The sequence below is a fragment of the Argopecten irradians genome, chromosome 12 (genome assembly GCF_041381155.1).
Source record: "Argopecten irradians isolate NY chromosome 12, Ai_NY, whole genome shotgun sequence".
NCBI lineage: Eukaryota > Metazoa > Mollusca > Bivalvia > Pectinida > Pectinidae > Argopecten > Argopecten irradians.
In genome coordinates, this window is record NC_091145.1 from 38,256,069 (window position 1) to 38,277,797 (window position 21,729).

General features: G+C 34.8%; 1 pseudogene; it reads left to right on the top strand.

Moving 5' to 3' along the window:
* Positions 1–2,014: 2,014 nt before the first annotated feature.
* On the top strand, positions 2,015–19,452 carry LOC138305087 (uncharacterized; annotated as a pseudogene).
* Positions 19,453–21,729: the final 2,277 nt, after the last annotated feature.

Genomic DNA, 21,729 nt, shown 5'->3' on the forward strand with positions numbered 1-21,729 from the left:
TTGTATTGGACTATTACTGTTTATCGATACTTTATAACATGGTTTTTTTGTAATAGCATTCGTTGTTGCTATGAACAACGAGTAAAAAATTAAAAAAAGAAAAAAAAACAATAAAAAAAAACAACAAAAAAACAAAAAACAACGAATATTTTCACCTACAAAAAACAAACCACGGCATGTCATAATATACCGTATGTAAACGAGGTAAAGGTATAGATAATGAGAGTGTAATTTATTTTTGTATAGGGAATGGGTATATCTAATGCCATATGGGGATTGTGATTTATTGAACTGACGACTCAAACAGAAATCGGGATAAGACACACATATATATGTGAGAGTAATAATAAACGATTGTCATCGACTTACGGTTAGTAGGTGGCAAATACTACACGTGAATTTGAATGGTAGGTGTAGTTTACAGCTTAGGAACACCCTATACCACTCGGCCCATGCAGGTGTGTGGGCAATTGTTGTAGTGAAATGACTGATGCGGGGTATCTCTCGAACATTATACTATTATATAATATAGGTGAAAGGCACTTAGACAAACAAATATTGAAACAAAATTTATTTATGAGGTGGGTAATCGGGTTTCATATCCGTTTTAAAAGTCTGTCGATTGATTTATACACCAAATACGTCCCCGAAAACTGATGACTGCAAAAAGATTGGAAATTATCTTATCTATTGCTACGTTTAATAATTGATACAATATTGTGTGTTTTATTTGTAATTGCAGCCAGTGCACTTGCCATCGCTCCCAGGGGTAAAATGGGACACATAACCTTTGAATCAGACGGGGGAGAGTGGGCGATAGTGATTGGGTAGTTATTTATATATTCTGCTGTGGCTTCCATGACTTGATTCACTTACAATCCGTGTACGCGTGTGTTTGTTGATAAAGAATGGAGAAGAGGTTGTGGTATACTTATTTTGTGTTAGTATTTATCAGTGGAGCCAGCAGTGTAAGTCCTGAATTTATCTGTCAAAATAATGTAAGTATACACCACCTTCTGGAATTAGATACATGCTTTTATCATACATGTTATTGGTTTTGTGTTTCATACAACGCGAACACCTTCACTAATCGGACCAGCGTATACAATCAATGTATCTAATAACTGGAGTGAAGGACTTATTATATGGATTCAGTATGGCATGTCGTATATATGTTGTTTTAAAGAATAAGTTATATATATTTATTAACTGCATGATTCTACTTTTGATAATGTGTTACCTTAAAGTTTCTTTATTGTCCATTTCTGTTTCCGAATATACCGTTATGCTGGCAATTACAATGTATAACATTTCTAATTTGTTGAATCATCAGCAAAATATTTCCGAAGTATGTTCGCAGGCAGGAGGGTGCCATTAATGTGGGCCCTCTGGTGGCCAAGACTGATACGTGTTATAGTTTGTTAACATATGACAGGTCAGATTAAATCTTTTTTGTAAACATTGTCAAAGTGTCGTAGTACACACATTTATACATATATCGATACATCGTTTACCACACCCTTTACTATCATCACAGTTTCCTCTAATCTCCAAGATTGTGAGACTAAGATTGTGACCGCGTTTTCAAGACCGGATGTAAAGTGGATCTATAATATGTCTTGCTATTTGCAAACTCTGTTTATTACCCACGTTATCAAAACTGCGTGTTGAAAACTTATCCTCGACAAAAACAAATATTGTTACGTAAATCTGTGTTATATAACCATCTTGGTGTCTGAGAGGTCTACAGACTCAACATATGTTTACATACAACCCTTTATATACAAGGAATGATGTAACATGTAATCATTATATCTTAACATAGTAGATAGAGACGATCCTTAATCTTATTTTAATGACATATGAAGCAAAAGCAGAAAAAATATTAATTTTACATTTTTGTTTTTCACAGACTAAGAGTTAAACGACGTTTCGTTTTTAACTATATAAAGAATCATTTGCGATGGTCCCCAATCTGACATAATTCCAGAACGTAAAATATTAATGGGGCAAAATGTCACAGATGAAATGCCAAGTGGCGCATTCTAATGTATGTCGTAATACCTAAGTTGTTTTTGTCTAATAATGATGACTGTAGAAAGTTTCTCGTGGTGTTACATGTGATTCAATGTACATGATATCCTCCGGTCACATTTTATTACATATCATCGGGTCACATGTGGATACATGATATCCTCCGGTCAGATTTGGATACATATCCTCCGGTCAGATGTGGATACATATCCTCCGGTCACATGTGGATACGTGATATCCTCCGGTCAGATTTGGATACATATCCTCCGGTCAGATTTGGATACATATCCTCCGGTCAGATTTGGATACATATCCTCCGGTCAGATTTGGATACATATCCTCCGGTCAGATTTGGATACATATCCTCCGGTCAGATTTGGATACATATCCTCCGGTCAGATGTGGATACATATCCTCCGGTCACATGTGGATACGTGATATCCTCCGGTCAGATTTGGATACATATCCTCCGGTCAGATTTGGATACATATCCTCCGGTCAGATTTGGATTAATTGGATACATATCCTCCGGTCAGATTTGGATACATATCCTCCGTGATTTGGATATATCCTCCGGTCAGATTTGGATACATATCCTCCGGTCAGATTTGGATACATATCTCGGTCACATTGAATGCATATATCTCCGGTCAGATTTGGATACATATCCTCCGGTCAGATTTGGATACATATCCTCCGGTCAGATTTGGATACATATCCTCCGGTCAGATTTGGATACATATCCTCCGGTCAGATTTGGATACATATCCTCGGTCACATGTGAATGCATGATATCCTCCGGTCAGATTTGGATACATATCCTCCGGTCAGATGTGGATACGTGATATCCTCCGGTCAGATTTGGATACATATCCTCCGGTCAGATTTGGATACATATCCTCCGGTCAGATTTGGATACATATCCTCGGGTCACATGTGGATACATGATATCCTCCGGTCAGATTTGGATACATATCCTCCGGTCAGATTTGGATACATATCCTCCGGTCAGATTTGGATACATATCCTCCGGTCAGATTTGGATACATATCCTCCGGTCAGATTTGGATACATATCCTCGGGTCACATGTGAATGCATGATATCCTCCGGTCAGATTTGGATACATATCCTCCGGTCAGATTTGGATACATATCCTCCGGTCAGATTTGGATACATATCCTCCGGTCAGATTTGGATACATATCCTCCGGTCAGATTTGGATACATATCCTCGGGTCACATGTGAATGCATGATATCCTCCGGTCAGATTTGGATACATATCCTCCGGTCAGATTTGGATACATATCCTCCGGTCAGATTTGGATACATATCCTCCGGTCAGATTTGGATACATATCCTCCGGTCAGATTTGGATACATATCCTCGGGTCACATGTGAATGCATGATATCCTCCGGTCAGATTTGATTACATATCCTCCGGTCAGATTTGGATACATATCCTCGGGTCACATGTGGATACATGATATCCTCCGGTCAGATTTGGATACATATCCTCGGGTCACATGTGGATACATGATATCCTCCGGTCAGATTTGGATACATATCCTCGGGTCACATGTGGATACATGATATCCTCCGGTCAGATTTTGATACATATCCTCGGGTCACATATGAATACATGATATCCTCCGGTCAGATTTGGATACATATCCTCGGGTCACATGTGGATACATGATATCCTCCGGTCAGATTTTGATACATATCCTCGGGTCACATATGAATACATGATATCCTCCGGTCAGATTTGGATACATATCCTCGGGTCACATGTGGATACATGATATCCTCCGGTCAGATTTGGATACATATCCTCGGGTCACATATGAATGCATGATATCCTCGGTTCATATCTGAAAACATGATATCCTCGTGTCACATGTGGATACATGATATCCTCCGGTCAGATTTGATTACATATCCTCGGGTCACATATGAATGCATGATATCCTCGGTTCATATCTGAAAACATGATATCCTCGTGTCACATGTGGATACATGATATCATCGGGTCACATGTGGATACATGATATCCTCGGGTCACATGTGGATACATAATATCCTCGTGTCACATGTGGATACATGATATCCTCGTGTCATATATGGATACATGTTATACTTGTGTCACATGTGGATACATGATATCCTCGGGTCACATGTGGATATATGATATCCTCGTGTCAAATGTGGATACATGGTATCCTCGTGTCACATGTGGATACATGATATCCTGGTGTCACATGTGGATACGTGATATCCTCGGGTCAGATGTGGATACGTGATATCCTCATGTTACATGTGGGTACATGATATCGTTGGGTCACATATGGATACATGATATCCTTGGGTCACATGTGGATACATGATATCCACGTGTCACATGTGGATACATGATATCCTGGTGTCACATGTGGATACATGATATCCTCATGTTACATGTGGATACATGATATCCTTGAGTCACATGTGGACACAAGATATCCTCGGGTCACATGTGGATGCAAGATATCCTCGGGTCACATGTGGATACATGATATCCTCGGATTTTTATAAAAACAATTATCCAATTAACGATTAAGAATCATTTGGACCCAGTTTCAGGAAAATTTCTTAACTTAAGCAATACATTTACTTAGAATTCCTCAGAAGAAAACAATAAAAAATGTAAGCGGACCACAACTTAGTTAAGGAGCCTCCCTGAAAATCCAAATACTTTCATGTGGGGATTTTTAATGAAGAGAAATTGAGGAATGCTCTTGAAACTGAGTCACAAAAAGATTAAATAGAAAATATCGTTTCCGCGTAAAATATATGTATGATTTTTTCTGTTTACAGACACGTATCTGCACCGTGAAGTCGGAGCAATGTCAGTGTAAACGTATGTATACAAAATGTTTAAACTCACATCGCAACTTATATCTGATAAAAACACGAAGCATACTATATGTAAGCAAAAAACTCATTAGCCGTAATGCCAAACTTTTCGTTCATTTAGATATTAAATCAAATTATGGATATATAAGATAAATCTGTAGCACTCAGTGATGTTTTATTTCGCAATTATTTTTCCACAGCTATAATATTATATACTTCTGAAAATATTATGAATAAATAGTTGTCAATGAATAGATCTTAATGTCGTATATATTCATTTTAAAATTCAATTTAAAATCCTGTTTCATTTTTATCAGAATACTATGGAATTGCTGAGATATGTTTTCGAGTGGACTTGAGCTCTGATCTATTTTTTTGTGGAAATACTCTCCGAGGAACAGGCTAGCTTCTATATACGGGTCTCTCCTTATCTGAAATTTGAAACAAAGCCGGTTAGTTCACGACTTAGTGAAATCTTAAATATCATACAATGTTCAATTTTCACGGCTCGCACTTGTTTATTTCTCTATCAGGCTGGTAATTTATTTTCAATAAACACTTTTGTAGCGATTTCTATGTGTGTGAATAAATACAGTATAGTTTAGTGAATAATTTTGATGAATATCTCTATATATGAGGCTTAGAAAATTAGGTGTATTAATGACAAAAAGATTTAGAAAATTCTCAAATTTGTATAAGATACCAGTATCTTGTAATATATGTAGTAGCGTCTGTACTATCGTTGTATCAATATTTACATTTACAGGCCTCCTGTCGCTTGCTACACCTACCGATGAGAAACTACACCGTCAAGGTATACTATCACTCTTCTAGCTAGGGTTTTATAATGCAAACTGTTTTTATTTCTCAATGATTTGTAAAGTTTTTTGTATGGTTTGTAGCTAGTTCCGCTGTCGGCATACGACTTGTGGGCCGGAAATTACTTAAAGATGTTTTAAGGTGACCTTGTTTTTGTCATCACTGTATGTTTGATTTTATCGAGTCTCCAGATATATTGATAATATTAGGTTTCCACTGTTTTATCCAATGTTGAATTATCGTAACGGTGTTGGTTTTTTTTTAAACTTTTTTATTTCCATGAAAGTGTGTAATAAGAATACTGTGGAATCATTATCATTTCGAGGGGTTAAATTTCATGGATGTCGTTTTTTTGACTTGAAGCAACGAAAATACGTCCACACATTTGATCTGTTTAAAACAATCATAATTATTTATCTGTTTATCGAAGCTAAACATCAAACTGCTGTTTTACCCAAGGCCACAAATATAGCTTAACTCACAGTAACGACACGCCGACATATACAACAATGTATACTTGTCGTCCCACGAATTTAAAGCCCAGCAAAAAGGTTTTTTTCTTCCATTCAAATTAAGCCCTACAACAATTAATGATTTTACAGAATCGTCAGCTGAGAAATGACTATTTATAATGTTGATACCGTCAATACTACTGTGAACGTTATTACATACTTACAACAGAATTCCCATGCTAACACTCCTTCGTTGGTGTGTTCCCGAAATGTGTTCTATATCAAGGCCTCTGTCAGATAAGATTGAAAAAAAAACACCCCTGTGGGTCCCCTTCAATGATATGCAGGTGTACTTAAGATTTGATTTGACAAACCGTTCTGTCATTTGTCAGTAAAGGACCAATGTGAATCCCTCTTTGGTAATTTGGAATTGTTTGCTCTTTGTGGGGGTTATCGTCCCAGTGACAGGTGGACAGTAGAGGTCATAAAAGTGATGTGGCGAGGAGAGCTTTATCTCTAACTGATAACAACGTTTTTTGCAGATGTTAAAGCCCTTATACGATTTTTTGCAGATGTTAAAGCCCTTATACGATTCAGAAACAATGCACTACAACATTGGTAATAATATTTACTGATATGGTTAGCACACCACTATAAAGATATAAAATCAATATAACTACAATAATTTTGTTGTTGAGAGGAAACTTTTGATATTTGAAAATTATATGTGCATGTAAATAAATAATAAGCCAAAGAAAGACTAAGCTAAAACGCATGCAAGCTACTTGCCAGTAACGACTGAAGTATTTGTAGATACAACATTTATGTTTGTATTTCACTATCACTAGCATGCATCATATGTATATTTGATATTTTATAATTCTTCCATTACCGTGGCAATGCGGTTTCCAATCCCCGAAATGAAATGTGACATAAGCTAGATTAGCATTTCATAGAATCACTAACTTTATTTTACGACATATGGTCGACGAACCATAAATATTTCCTATTCAGAAGTCTTATTGATTTATTATTGGTCGGCTGTATTTAACTGTCCACTGTATACGTACATTGTTACCATGCGGTATTTAATTATAAATTAAGGCTGTGCTGATATGATTAGGGACGTTGTTATTATCGAAATACACCAATGACATCACGTGTATCCACTGACAGCTCTAACACATATATACCATAGGATGTCAGATGTTTCATTATCGATATAGTGCTAATATTTGAAACTATATGTCGGATTTATATACAGTGTACGTAATTTTAATTAGAGACTTCTTTCCAAAAGAACTTCAATTATTCAATAGCTACTGATGTTGTATAAAACAAAATATCTAAATTCTAATAAATTATTGTGTTCGTAATTCACATTGTCGGAAAAGGTGTTTATTGCGACTCCAATATTAGTAATACGTGTAGTACACTGTAAACCAACTGCGATTGAAAACCAAACAAGGGAGAAAAACAAAACTGGAAAGGATATATGTAGCAACATAAAACGACAACATTGACTAAGTTGTACTATTTCGGTCAAAGCTATCACGTTAAAATGACGACAACATTGACTTAGTTGTACTATTTCGGTCAAAGCTATCACGTTGAAATGACGACAACATTGACTTAGTTGTACTATTTCGGTCAAAGCTATCACGTTAAAATGACGACAACATTGACTTAGTTGTACTATTTCGGTCAAAGCTATCACGTTAAAATGACGACAACATTGACTTAGTTGTACTATTTCGGTCAAAGCTATCACGTTAAAATGACGACAACATTGACTTAGTTGTACTATTTCGGTCAAAGCTATCACGTTAAAATGACGACAACATTGACTTAGTTGTACTATTTCGGTCAAAGCTATCACGTTAAAATGACGACAACATTGACTTAGTTGTACTATTTCGGTCAAAGCTATCACGTTAAAATGACGACAACATTGACTTAGTTGTACTATTTCGGTCAAAGCTATCACGTTAAAATGACGACAACATTGACTTAGTTGTACTATTTCGGTCAAAGCTATCACGTTAAAATGACGACAACATTGACTTAGTTGTACTATTTCGGTCAAAGCTATCACGTTAAAATGACGACAACATTGACTTAGTTGTACTATTTCGGTCAAAGCTATCACGTTAAAATGACGACAACATTGACTTAGTTGTACTATTTCGGTCAAAGCTATCACGTTAAAATGACGACAACATTGACTTAGTTGTACTATTTCGGTCAAAGCTATCACGTTAAAATGACGACAACATTGACTTAGTTGTACTATTTCGGTCAAAGCTATCACGTTAAAATGACGACAACATTGACTTAGTTGTACTATTTCGGTCAAAGCTATCACGTTAAAATGACGACAGCATTGACTTAGTTGTACTATTTCGGTCAAAGCTATCACGTTAAAATGACGACAACATTGACTAAGTTGTACTATTTCAGTCAAAGCTATCACGTTAAAATGACGACAACATTGACTTAGTTGTACTATTTCGGTCAAAGCTATCACGTTAAAATGACGACAACATTGACTTAGTTGTACTATTTCGGTCAAAGCTATCACGTTAAAATGACGACAACATTGACTTAGTTGTATTATATCAGACTTACTCTGTCACATTAAAATTACGATTAAACTATTTAAGGTCGAGTCTATCACACTAAAATGACGTGCGACATATTAACTAGGTTGTACTAGTTCAGACCGACACACGTAACTATTAATTATTATAATATTTAACTATTTAAGGTCGAGTCTATCACACTAAAATGACGTGCGACATATTAACTAGGTTGTACTAGTTCAGACCGACACACGTAACTATTAATTATTTTGATATTTAACTATTTAAGGTCGAGTCTATCACACTAAAATGACGTGCGACATATTAACTAGGTTGTACTAGTTCAGACCGACACACGTAACTATTAATTATTTTGATATTTAACTATTTAAGGTCGAGTCTATCACACTAAAATGACGTGCGACATATTAACTAGGTTGTACTAGTTCAGACCGACACACGTAACTATTAATTATGATAATATTTAACTATTTAAGGTCGAGTCTATCACACGACACAACGATCAGGAGTGTTACTGTGGTGGTTCGATGCCTCTTTGGTGTAAGTCTTGTGCTGTACAGGTCACTCATGTCAGTAATTCCGGTAAGTTTATATTGAAACATAGTGCTTATGACTGTATAACATTCTTTACATTTTCTAATAACAGAACGCAACAATGTTGTACACGTGAATACTTGATTTTATTTAATTCCCATGCAATTAACGTGTTATGAAATAAATACAGAACAAAAATTTGCCATGATGTCTACGCTGAGCCTTGTCCCTTATGCATTAAGATTGTATACTTTCCAGGTTGTGCTCGGGTCAATTTCAAGTTTATATTACCTGCTTTTGTTATCATGTGTTGTAGACATATTTTTTGTTTAAATTATGTTAGACATATTTTTTGTTTAAATTATGTTCAATTAGCATTAGACCTTAAGCGACGGAGAATCATTTTATAACTTCTAATTATCTGTTTAGTTCTTAACAACACAGGCAACTTTGCAAAAAGTAATGGATTGAATTGAATTGAGTCCTGTACGTTTAAAGGCAGATTTGAGAATAAGATATTATTGGTAAAATGTAAAGGTCACCCAGCTTTCGTTTTACTGTAATGACATAATTCATAGGTACGTAATCAGGTAGCGCTATCGCTGGAACATCAGCTAGTGTCGACGGTCCTTGGTTTAAACCCCGGCTTGGCTGCTAGATTTACTCCTCTCTATTACAATTTCAATAATTCAATTCTAAAGTTACATTGCCTTACAGTGGGTATTGACTGATACTTTGATATTGCTTTCTCTATAGATACCTGGACCGTCTTGACTGGAGCCCACGGTCCGGTCCCCGTGGTAACAGCATATACTACTGCCACACCGCAACAAATTACACCACTGAACATAAAGGAATCGACAATTGTCAGCGCTGTCTCATCCTCCATCTCAGACTACCCCCGTCCGAATGGTATACAACCAACATATACTCAAACACCAATAGCGGTAGCGGTGTCTTCATGTGTCGTGGTATGCCTAGTAGTGATTTTGATAATCCTGCAATATAAAGGTGAGTATTTAGCGGATACTTATTTAGTAATATAAAGGTGAGTAGTGTAGCGGATACTGATTTAGAAATGTAAAGGTGAGTAATGTAGTGGATACTTATTTAGTAATGTAAAGGTGACTAGTGTAGCGGATACTTATTTTTTAATGTAAAGATGAGTAGTCTAGTGGATACTCATTTAGTAATGTAAATGTGAGTAGTCTAGTGGATACTTATTAAGTAATGTAAAGATGAGTAGTGTAGCGGATACTGATTTAGTAATGTAAAGGTGAGTAGTCTAGTGGATACTTATTTAGTAATGTAAAGATGAGTAGTGTAGCGGATACTTATTTAATAATATAAAGGTGAGTAGTCTAGTGGATACTTATTTAGTAATGTAAAGGTGAGTTGTCTAATGGATACTTATTCAACTGGTTTTCCTTACCTGTTATGTAAAGGTGAGTGTTCTAGTGGTTGTCCTTACCTGTAATGTAAAGGAGAGTATTCTAGTGGTTTTCCTTACCTGTTATATAAAGGTGAGTATTCTATTGGTTTTTCTTACCTGTTATGTAAAGGTGAGTAGTCTAGTGGTTTTCCTTACCTGTTATGTAAAGGTGAGTATTCTTGTGGTTTTGCTTACCTGTTATGTAAAGGTGAGTGTTTTAGTGGGTTTCTTACCTGTTATGTAAAGATGAGTAGTCTAGTGTTTTTCCTTACCTGTTATGTAAAGGTGAGTATTATAGTGGTTTTCTTTACCTGTTATGTAAAGGTGAGTATTCTAGTGGCTTTCCTAACATTTTAGTAAAGGTGAGTATTCTAGTGGTTATTCTTAGATATTTAGCTGTAATCTTATCTAAGAGCGTTTCGCACTAGTAACTGATTGTAAAGGTGAGTAGTCTAGCGTATACTGATTTAGTAATGTAAAGGTGAGTAATGTAGTGGATACTTATTTAGTAATGTAAAGGTGACTAGTGTAGCGGATACTTATTTAGTAATGGAATTGACTAGTCTAGTGGGTTTCTTACCTTTTATGTAAAGGTGAGTATTCTAGTGGATACTTATTTAGTAATGTAAAAATGAGTAGTGTAACGGATACTTATTTAGTAATGTAAAGATGAGTAGTGTAGCGGATACTTATTTAGTAATGTAAAGTTGAGTAGTCTAGTGGATACTTATTTAGTAATGTAAAGATGAGTAGTGTAGCGGATACTTATTTAGTAATGTAAAGTTGAGTAGTCTAGTGGATACTTATTTAGTAATGGAAAAGTGAGTAGTGCAGCTGATACTTATTTAGTAATGTAAAGGTGAGCAGTCTTGTGGATACTTATTTAGCAATGTAAAGGTAAGTATTTTAGCGGATACTTATTTAGTAATGTAAATGTGAGTAGTGTAGCGGATACTTATTTAGTAATGTAAAGGTGAGTAGTTTAGCGGATACTTATTTAGTAATGTAAAGGTGAGTAGTGTAGCGGATACTGATTTAGTAATGTAAAGGTGAGTAGTCTAGTGGATACTTATTTAGTAATGTAAAGGTGAGTAGTCTATTGGAAACTTAATTAGTAATGTAAAGATGAGTAGTCTAGTGGATACTTATTTAGATATATAAAGTTGAGTAATCTAGCGAATACGTTTTGAGTAATATAAAGATGAGTAGTTTAGCAGATACTTATTTAGTAATGTAAAGGTGAGTAGTCTAGTGGATACTTATTAAGTAATGTAAAGATGAGTAGTGTAACGGATACTTATTAAGTAATGTAAAGGTGAGTAGTGTAGTGTAGTTTAGTGGATACTTATTTAGTAATGTAGAGATGAGCAGTGTAACGGATACTTATTTAGTAATGTAAAGGTGAGTAGTGTAGCGGATACTTATTAAGTAACGTAAAGGTGAGTAGTGTAGCGAATACTTATTTTTTAATGTAAAGATGAGTAGTCTAGTGGATACTCATTTAGTAATGTAAAGGTGAGTAGTGTAGCGGATACTTATTAAGTAACGTAAAGGTGAGTAGTGTATCGAATACTTATTTTTTAATGTAAAGATGAGTAGTCTAGTGGATACTCATTTAGTAATGTAAATGTGAGTAGTCTAGTGGATACTTATTAAGTAATGTAAAGATGAGTAGTGTAGCGGATACTGATTTAGTAATGTAAAGGTGAGTAGTCTAGTGGATACTTATTTAGTAATGTAAAGATGAGTAGTGTAGCGGATACTTATTTAGCAATATAAAGGTGAGTAGTCTAGTGGATACTTATTTAGTAATGTAAAGGTGAGTTGTCTAATGGATACTTATTCAACTCGTTTTCCTTACCTGTTATGTAAAGGTGAGTGTTCTAGTGGTTGTCCTTACCTGTAATGTAAAGGAGAGTATTCTAGTGGTTTTCCTTACCTGTTATATAAAGGTGAGTATTCTATTGGTTTTTCTTACCTGTTATGTAAAGGCGAGTAGTCTAGTGGTTTTCCTTACCTGTTATGTAAAGGTGAGTATTATAGTGGTTTTCCTTACCTGTTATGTAAAGGTGAGTATTCTAGTGGCTTTCCTAACATTTTAGTAAAGATGAGTATTCTAGTGGTTATTCTTAGATATTTAGCTGTAATCTTATCTAAGAGCGTTTCGCACTAGTAACTGATTGTAAAGGTGAGTAGTCTAGCGTATACTGATTTCGTAATGTAAAGGTGAGTAGTGAAGCGGATACTTATTTAGTAATGGAATTGATTAGTCTAGTGGTTTTCCTTACCTGTTATGTAAAGGTTAGTAGTCTAGTGATTTACTTACCTGTTATGTAAAGGTGAGTATTCTAGTGGTTATTTTTAGATATTTAGCTGTAATCTTTTCTTAGAGCGTTTCGCACTAGTAACTGATTGTAAAGGTGAGTAGTCTAGCGTATACTGATTTCGTAATGTAAAGGTAAGTAGTGTAGCGGATACTTATCAAGTAATGGAATTGATTAGTCTAGTGGTTTTCCGTACCTGTTATGTAAAGGTTGGTAGTCTAGTGGTTTTTCTTACCTGTTATGTAAAGGTGAGTATTCTAGTGGTTCTACTTACCTGTTATGTAAAGGTGAGTATTCTAGTGGTTTTACTTACCTGTTATATAAAGGTGAGTATTCTAGTGGTTTTTCTTACCTGTTATGTAAAGGCGAGTATTCTAGTGGTTTTCCTTACCTGTTATGTAAAGGTGAGTATTCTAGTGGTTTTCCTTACCTGTTATGTAAAGATGAGTATTCTAGTGGTTTTTCTTACCTGTTATGTAAAGGTGAGTATTCTAGTGGTTCTCCTTACTTGTTATGTAAAGGTGAGTATTCTAGTGGTTTTCCTTACCTGTTATATAAAGGTGAGTATTCTAGTGGTTTTCCTTACCTGTTATGTAAATGTGAGTAGTCTAGTGGTTTTCCTTACCTGGTCTGTAAAGGCGAGTATTCTAGTGGTTTTCCTTACCTGTTATGTAAAGGTGAGTATTCTTGTGGTTTTGCTTACCTGTTATGTAAAGGTGAGTGTTTTAGTGGGTTTCTTACCTGTTATGTAAAGATGAGTAGTCTAGTGTTTTTCCTTACCTGTTATGTAAAGGTGAGTATTATAGTGGTTTTCCTTACCTGTTATGTAAAGGTGAGTATTCTAGTGGCTTTCCTAACATTTTAGTAAAGGTGAGTATTCTAGTGGTTATTCTTAGATATTTAGCTGTAATCTTATCTAAGAGCGTTTCGCACTAGTAACTGATTGTAAAGGTGAGTAGTCTAGCGTATACTGATTTCGTAATGTAAAGGTGAGTAGTGAAGCGGATACTTATTTAGTAATGGAATTGATTAGTCAAGTGGTTTTCCTTACCTGTTATGTAAAGGTTAGTAGTCTAGTGATTTACTTACCTGTTATGTAAAGGTGAGTATTCTAGTGGTTATTTTTAGATATTTAGCTGTAATCTTATCTAAGAGCGTTTCGCACTAGTAACTGATTGTAAAGGTGAGTAGTCTAGCGTATACTGATTTCGTAATGTAAAGGTAAGTAGTGTAGCGGATACTTATCAAGTAATGTAATTGATTAGTCTAGTGGTTTTCCGTACCTGTTATGTAAAGGTTGGTAGTCTAGTGGGTTTTTCTTACCTGTTATGTAAAGGTGAGTATTCTAGTGGTTCTACTTACCTGTTATGTAAAGGTGAGTATTCTAGTGGTTTTACTTACCTGTTATATAAAGGTGAGTATTCTAGTGGTTTTTCTTACCTGTTATGTAAAGGTGAGTATTCTAGTGGTTTTCCTTACCTGTTATGTAAAGGTGAGTATTCTAGTGGTTTTCCTTACCTGTTATGTAAAGATGAGTATTCTAGTGGTTTTTCTTACCTGTTATGTAAAGGTGAGTATTCTAGTGGTTCTCCTTACTTGTTATGTAAAGGTGAGTATTCTAGTGGTTTTCCTTACCTGTTATATAAAGGTGAGTATTCTAGTGGTTTTCCTTACCTGTTCTGTAAAGGCGAGTATTCTAGTGGTTTTCCTTACCTGTTATGTAAATGTGAGTAGTCTAGTGGTTTTCCTTACCTGTTATTTAAAGGTGACTAGTCTAGTGGTTTTCCTTACCTGTTCTGTAAAGGCGAGTATTCTAGTGGTTTTCCTTACCTGTTATATAAAGGTGAGTAGTCTAGTGGTTTTCCTTACCTGTTATATAAAGGTGAGTATTCTAGTGGTTTTTCTTACCTGTTATGTAAAGGTGAGTAGTCTAGTGGTTTTCATTACCTGTTCTGTAAAGGCGAGTATTCTAGTGGTTTTCCTTACCTGTTATGTAAATGTGAGTAGTCTAGTGGTTTTCCTTACCTGGTCTGTAAAGGCGAGTATTCTAGTGGTTTTCCTTACCTGTTATGTAAAGGTGAGTAGTAGAGGTTTTCCTTACCTGTAATGTAAAGGTGAGTATTCTAGTGGTTTTCTTTACCTGTTATGTAAAGGTGAGTGTTGTAGTGGGTTTCTTACGTGTTATGTGAAGATGAGTAGTCTAGTGGTTTTCCTTACCTGGTCTGTAAAGGCGAGTATTCTAGTGGGTTTCTTACCTGTTATGTAAAGGTGAGTATTCTAGTGGTTATTCTTTGATATTCAGCTGTAATCTTATCTAAGAGCGTTTCGCACGAGTAACGGATTATACTTATAACTATTCTGTATATCATTCTAACAGCAATTGTGGTGATTCCTTATTGCACTCACATTTAAGATCGAGTTTACGCTAAAGTACATGTAAAGCATTTGGACATAAACTACGAAATAAAACTGAATACCAGAGATAGAAATGTATATGTTGTAGATAAAAGGGATAAGTACTTATTAGAACTCACAGAAATAATGTTATTATATAAAGTTTCATAACGATGTACTAAGTAATATAGTGTAGGGTTACACAGACCCCACCCCATCACATTTTCATCACAATTGGTTGCCACTGAGAACACAACCCCTCGAAAAGTTTCAGTTCATCGATGTTATGTGTCGTCCGTCTCGAAGGAGAAATAGTTTTATTTAATTTCTTAATATACGACAATAGATTATCTGAAGTTCAACATTTTAATGAGTGTCCATTGTCTTAAAAGCATTTAGGGCTAATATGGCTTTCCGACGAAGAAAATGACTGATGTTTTTACATATTCTAGACCTATCACATTCGAGGTAATATTTACAGCCGAGGAGTTCCAATTGGTAATTGAATGCAAGCTTTTATATAAATTTACTCAATACCCCCGCCATGGATCACTAGCCATGCATTTAACCGATCGAGCAAAGAGAAATTCTCTCTGGTTTTGAGTTATATTGCGGTTATATTGACCAAGTTTAAAACTATTTCTAGAGCAATTTTCGAATTCGTTTTCAATTTTTGAAACTTTCATTTTGTCAATGATCGAAACTATATTTTACCTTCTTATAAAGGAGTTTCTTCTTCAGGAAAGCTGTATGTTTGTTTTAAAGCTAAATCAAACGAAGACAATTTATCAACGAAACAAGAAATCCTATCGCGGCCCAAAAGTCCAATAACTGGTGAGTGTTTGTTAGGGCAGATTTGTTTTTAGTGTTAGGCTTTGTAGGTATAAAACATTTAAAACATCACTGGATTGTTCAAATTCTCGTTATAACGGCTTTTGTTTGCAAGGTGTTTTATGAATTTGATTTTAATGAATACTAGAAATATGTATATATTGCATCTGAAAATTAAATTTGATAGAGCACTGATATTTTAGTGGCTACTTTTCAACGCAGACAAAATTAATGAGTTTTTTCATTGTGTTTGAAATAGAGAACTTTTAAACCGCGAAAACCGTTAGGAGTAATCCATGCGACATATTAATCGAGATGAAAACAAATATAATCAGTTGTGATATGTATATAATTGAAACCAGAAAATACGATATTCTTTCACACGATTTTTTTTTTTGGGGGGGGGGGGGAAATAATTCATACAACCAAAAGTTTTAACACAAGTTTCCAGTATATAGTTTAATGAAGGAAAAACAACCGTTAACATTTCTTTGTTGATTTATCAAATTTAATAATTTTTGATGCTGACATTATATTTGTAGTTTGAAAACTGATTGCGAATGATATGAAGAAGGATATATGGAAAGAAGTTTGCTTAAGTAATATTACATTTACGCTTTAAAAATCATTATTGTTTGATATCAAATTCGGGGAATTATACTGACAGTCTTGTATTTTGTAGAAACATCTGTTATACTTTCAACAAAGTCAAAATATCTCCAAGACGATCCCCGTGATTCTGGATTTGAAAGTGTGCCTGCCTGTCGGTGTTCCATTTTAAATCATACATACAACGGTGAAGATGTGGATTCCGTGTATGATGAAAAATGGGGTGCCTTCTCAATTCCCAAACCTGTGACATATGAACTTGACGTTGGGGATGGATGTAAAAACACGGAAATTATTAAGGACTCAAATCCCATAAAAAGGCCCCCTCTGACAGGGCAGATACAGCAGCGTCCTTTAAAGTTGCCTGCTGGTGTACATTTCTGCCCTCCAGAGGACCACAGTCTGGTTGTATCTGAGGAGATGCTCCGAATTAATAGTGCATATATGACAAGTATTGACGCAGAACCCTATGGGCACCTGCCGCCAATTATCGAGAGGGCGTGTGATGTCAATATCAGGTCGTGTCAGCGATGTAGAACAAATGTAAATGAACATTTCCAAGGTCAAGAACAGTCATCAAAGACATTCGACCTACTTAGTCTGGGAGGTAAAAGCGTATAAAAGTCAATAGACATTCGTCTTAATTAGTCTTAATTAATTCATGTATGTTGTATGATTGTTAGACGATATCATTTTGGATTGAAACATAGTTTTTTAATGGTTGTAAATTAAGTAAGTAAAAAAAGTAAGTTTTTTAACACAATACATGTAAGTGGGTGTTATTCAACTATCATGGTATTGGATAAAAAAATGCAGCTGTTGATTAACAATTTATTTATATCACATATGTTATAAACACTGTACGCATTCTGATTGGCTGACACGGTGAACTTTGACCGAACTACTTATCCCTCAGTTCTACGTTAACAATTGCCAACGTCATCAATTATCATGTGATGTCATGTTATATTGTGATCGCCGCATGATGTCAAACCTACTGTTGGAAAGCGTATGTGTCGTGGTCGTTGTATCAAAGAACACGTTTTTACTCGTGGTGAATACTAATCTGTGTAACTCGTTTCGACGGCAAAGAATTAACTTTTGAGTTTGGTAGATTTAACGAGTCTAAAGCGGATTTGAAATTGATTACAATGACTTGATGATTATTTGGTGACAAGTAGACGACATCGTCCTGCACTGGGGATATATACAATCCTATATATATATCTCAAATCTCTATAAATATAGGGAACGGCAGCCATAAAGTCACACGATGCACATTTGTTATCATTTAGAAATTGTTAAAACATTCCATTGAAAACAATGTATTACCCAGTAAAGACAGAAAACAAAGACTTATCCGTTGGCCACAATACTCTTGCGTTTTTTTGTTTTAGTTTTTTTCAAACATTTTTGAAACAAAACAACTGAGATCAAAACGATAAGTCCAAGTGATTACGGACCAATATTTAATTGGAATCCATTTAAAGCATGTTAACATTCATTTGTAATTCATTTTCTTATTCTAACACATACCGTGTCATGTAATAAATAAATAGCAACGGCCAACATGTCAATATCATAATTTCCCCAAAATGCACAAATAATGTAGCTGTATGCACTACTTTATATCTTTTTGACAATTACGTATCGATATTAGTTTCTTAAACCATAGTCCTATGGTCTAAATCAGAGCTAGTTGGTCAATACCATAACATTACCGCATATACAGACCTATATTGATACGAATCTTGGATAGAACAACTGGAAAACATTTTTTTTTTTCTTCGAACGAACTATTTGTTATATGGTTAGAGATAAGAATGCAAGTGTCGAAACTTTTTCGATGAAAGCTTGACTATCAGGCAAACAGGTTTCAATCACGTAACTATCTTGAGAATTGATTCATTTACAGTTGCTCGCACAATTAAAGGGCGACAACTGTTCAATATGTAACTTTAATACAGCTGTACAGTAACTAAATTACTAAATGCCGATTGGTGCTGAGTACTGCCGGTATTGCTTAAATAGCTGTAGCCATCTGCTTGTATTTAGTTTTAATTTGAAGTTTTACATTGCAAACAGATATAAATTACACAAAAAGCTTCAAATATGGATTTACAATAATTTACGATCAGTCATGGCGGCGTGATTACAACATGAACCCTTATGGTGTAATTACGGTTGTTTATGGTCACAATATAAATGCAATTAATAAATCATAATGGATATTAGATTTTTTTTAAATATATTTTATGGATATATTTTTTTAATATGTAAACATTATAATTCTCATATGATTCTTTCAAATACGATATAATACATTTATGTCTTCTGTATTTTTTATTCATTATGTCTTAAGAAGTTATTATTAGCTTCAGATTTTGCACTGTTTATTGTATAATATATACACATAAAATGCGTATAATTTAATCTTCATTCCATGCTGTTCCTTTATTGGAAAAAAGTATTGCCGTGATTCAAATAACACATGTAAATAAAACAATAAACTAAATTGTAATGGTCTTTAATTATCAGTTTATTCTATGACATTGTGTGTTATTATCAAATTTAAAAAATATATATAACACCATCTGTTTATGGCTTTAATGTGATTTAATGATGTTTTACTGAACAATGTCAGAACTGTTCATACCTGCATGAGATACGTCAACTAGCCGCCCATCTGCTCGTCTATGTATTTTATTTTTGTTTTCTGAAGTTCATGCTGATAACACCATTATAAATCACACAGCGTCACTGCGCGGGTTATACAGTCACTAAACTAATACATTAACTGATCATAGAATTATCATTTTGATGGCGGTTATATTCATTGCGATCAAATTAGAAAATAATCAAACAGTTTATTTTGTTTCGCCTTCACTAGTTTTGGTTCATTATGCCTTCATGAATACATTAAAATCATGCACTCCGTAAGATACGATATGAACAGGAACGAATGGTTGTGTAAAATGCTACGAGTTTTGGCTTTAGATTCGGTCGCCTTATCAGATTATGTAAAACAAATGGTATTTTAACACATGAAGCTAAATGTAACAGAATTGTAGATGTAATATTATTCAATGATCCAGAGAGATTATAAAGAACAGTTTTTATTACCAACCAGAACTTTTATAGTCCTGCATTTACCGAGCATCATGATGTTATTCCCTTTATACCCAAATAATGTTATAGAGAGAATACACGGTAACTATCTTACAATATAAGGCTTATTTTGGTGTAAGACTTAGCGGGACTGAATGATGTTTCATTCAACGGAAGATGAAAGTTCAGGATCAAGTAAGAAAAATGTGAAACAAAGTCATGTGATCGTATTGACGGGAAAACATTTCGTAATGACAGATAAAGCATAGGTTTATCCAGTAGAAGTTAATCTGTCAGTATGTTCGGCAGTTGTAGGATAAATGAGCGGTATTTGTAATATGGATAAATGCAAAACAATGTTTTATTAACTGATAAGCATAATAACTTACAATTCACATCTTTTCTACATTGATTAATTTTGATATCATTCGGATTAAGTTTTAATCTATAAGCCAGAAGCGTATGTGATGAGTATTTAGTATGTTTATGTTGTGTAACGTCTTGGTATGTATCCCGTGGCGGTAACAGGCGGGTTTACGAGTTTCTATTGAACAAAACAATTGGACAACTGTCAGTACTTGTCAGCTACCCAACGAAAACGGACATGAAACTGCAACCCAGCGGTGAAGTGTAATTAAGTCGGAACACCTTTCATACACTCGATGGTTGTCAAGTCAACGATTTAATAACATACGGTTACATGTGTGTCATCTGATGGGCATTAAGAAAAATCATTGTCAATCACTTGGTCTGTCTAATTTTCCAATTTATGAATAATTCTGTTTTCTATTTATTTCGTATCCTGACGAAAATGTTACTCTTCAACCAACATTATTATTATCATCATCGTCATCATCATCATTATTCTTTGTTCTTCAAAATGTTGAAAGTACATAGAACGAAAAAGGAGAAACGTGTCAATATAGTAGACGGGACTTATTTACTTTGATATTTTATATCAAACTTAAAATCGCGCTACTACACGTATACCGCATAGCCGGTTATTTTCGCAGATCAAAGTTTTCGCGATTTGTTCTAAAAACGAGAAAATCACATTTTAAATTTTCGCGATATGGATTTAAGGGTAGATATTATTCAACCATTTCTCATTATTTTGTTAATCAATAAAGTAACCGGCTATAAGGTATAACTTTACATGATAGTAAATAAAGTGAATTTCACAGCACCGCGAAGGTAGATTTCTGCTGACTTACTGAGGAAATACGAAAATCATTTACAAAGTCAACTGAGGATTCGTCATATTCAAATGTACTCTGAATATTGATTGTAGTAAAAGTTCTTCGGAAAGTTTAACCATGGTTATGTATGGCTGGACACCATGAAAGTCAACTACTTTCGTTTTAGAAGCGTCTCTCAGTTGACATGTTCTTGTACAGCTTGTTACAAAACGTCTTATGATATCGTATAATGGCTTATCATATACAATCGGTTCGTTGTTTCCAAGATACACAGGTAATCATTACGCGGCGCCGTTTTATTGTCAATACCCGGTATGTGTAGTTTATGTAGCATGTGATAAGGTCTTTAATATGTGGAGTGAACATTCTGCAGCGATTACCGATCATCATGCATATGTATATAGTTCCTCTCACAAAAAAGTTTCCATCAGATCTTTGGCGGGATATTCGCGGACTGAATAGAACACTAGATGGAATCTAATAGTTTGTATTTGGCT